The following is a 2,236-nucleotide window of genomic DNA, read 5'->3' as shown; positions in this document are numbered from 1 at the left end:
TCCATAGGTAACTTCAAAAACTCTGAACTTGCCCCACATGAACTCTGAACTTGCATGGTTTCGGCTGACAGGTTGCTCTATTGTAACTGCTTTGTTAAAGCTGCCACATGCGCTTTAAGCATGGAAATAGCATCATATTCAATCATACCAACCACCTTCTTGGTTTGTCCTCTTTAAGTTGGCCACTATTAGTTATTCATTGTCATCTCCTCTAGCAACTCATATGCCTCATTAGCACTCTTGCTCATGAACACACCTCCTGCTGCAGCATCTATTATGGTACAGTAGTACCATTCAACCCGTCATAAAAATTATGGACTAGCATCTACTTCTCTATACCATGATGTGGGCACTTCCTTAACAAATCTTTAAATCTTTCCCATGCATCATACAACGATTCCCCTTCTGTCTGGTATAAATTATTTATTTCCCCTCTCAACTTTGAAACTATTGCCGGAGGGAAAAACTTTGCTAAAAACTTATGGGCTAACTCCTCTCATGTTGTGATAGAGTTAACTTATAGTGAAATTAGCCAACTCTTCGCCCGGTCTCATAGAGAGAATGGGAATAATCTAAGTCCAATCGCATCGTCACTCACCTCATTCATCTTAAATGTTGCACATAGCTCCAGGAAATTGGCTATGTTCAACTTTGGATCTTCCATGGGCAACCCCCAAACTGAATAGTAGACTGCACCATTTGTAATATTGTGGCTTAATCTCGAAATTATTTGCATCAATAGTGGGTTGTCTGATGCATGAATGCACTCCTATGACAGTAGGAAGTACATAGTCTCTAAGCGTCCTTGGTCCTTGTTCCACTGGGACCTCTGCAATATTTGGGATATTATTAACATTAGCAGCATTGTTTATTACATTTCCTTGATTCTCTGCCATGGCAAAATCCAGCCTTTTCTTTATCTTTTGGTTTTGTCTACACGTTTTTTTAAATTCTAAGATCTACCAGTATGAGCTCCTTTTGTGTACTTCGTCGCATATACCAATAATTCCTGAAACACAATACAACCTTGATCCGAATGAGTATTAAAAGAAAAAAAAAACCAAAGTAGAACAAAAAACAATTAATTTTAATATTGGATATTAGTCCCCGGCCACGGCACAAAAAACTTGATCGCGAAAATATGATGTGCAAGTATACACAATCGATTCAAGTAATAAAATAGTAAGTACAGTATCGTTCCCACAAGGACTATCAACCAATTACTAATAATTGCTTTTAAATTTCTATTTGGCTGTCAAAAATAGAGTGATTTTTAAACTAAGACTTAAAATTGAAATAAACTTTGCAATAATAAAAATTCATTTAATAATTAAAAACCTATGGTGTTAACTTCATCAATTTTCATTCTATTAATTTTACTAATCAATTCTAAATCTCTTCTTCCTATTCTAATAGCAGGTTAACAAAACTCAATTCCTATTCTTTTTCAAGATATAAGATCTCAACCTATATGCAGGTTTTCTACATCTCTGTGATAAACTTAAACACATAGCATGAATTAAGCATAGAAACCTAATTACTACACAAGTTATACAGGTACTTTAGTCCAATGTGTAACCTATGTCTATATAACGATAGCATATTGAATGTACATCTTTCAAATTTTGAATCAAAATCATAAATCAAGGAAATAGTGATTAGATATTTACTACCATTAAGCAAACATCATATAGATTAGAATAAAGAAGAAGTATCAATAGAACATCATAATAAAATTAAATAGAAATCCAAGCAACTAAACTAAACCATATATAGAGAATTTAGTTCATATCAGACATGACTAAAGCAACAAAATAATTATTCAGAAACATAAAATTCAAATGCGTGAAGAAGAAATAAAAATATGAAAGTACAGAAAACAAAGTCTCAGCATCAGAATTTCTCTCAAAATTCGTAATTAAAAATCTGACCTCATACTAAATAAAACCTAATGTCTAAATTTATACCAAAAAAAAAAATGAATTCCTCTTTTTTTTCAAAGGCGGGCCATGACTTGGCCTTTCTTAGGTCGTAGCCCGTGTCTTTTTTAAGCAATTCACCATTCGTCAGGATCTACAGGCACCGCGGCCCTCTTCACCCAGGTTGCGGCCCACCTATCCATGCGCCTCCTGGATTTTCCTCTGTCTCTTCTAGCGCCGCGACTCTCTTCACCAAGTCGTCGCTCTAATTCCTCTTAGCAATTATGCAGCCTCTGACTTCACTGGAGTCGCGGCCC

The 2,236-nt window shown here is 35.4% G+C and overlaps 1 non-coding gene across 1 annotated transcript; it reads left to right on the top strand.

Moving 5' to 3' along the window:
• The first annotated feature begins 335 nt into the window (after positions 1-335).
• On the top strand, positions 336-442 carry LOC133813048 (small nucleolar RNA R71). Its single transcript, XR_009884094.1, has one exon. It is a non-coding gene; the product is annotated as a small nucleolar RNA R71 (small nucleolar RNA).
• The last annotated feature ends 1,794 nt before the right edge of the window (positions 443-2,236 follow it).

Source organism: Humulus lupulus, chromosome 1 (assembly GCF_963169125.1).
Source record: "Humulus lupulus chromosome 1, drHumLupu1.1, whole genome shotgun sequence".
NCBI classification, from domain to species: Eukaryota; Viridiplantae; Streptophyta; class Magnoliopsida; order Rosales; family Cannabaceae; genus Humulus; species Humulus lupulus.
The sequence above is the reverse complement of the archived record's forward strand: the minus strand, read 5'-3'. Positions and strand labels throughout refer to the sequence as shown.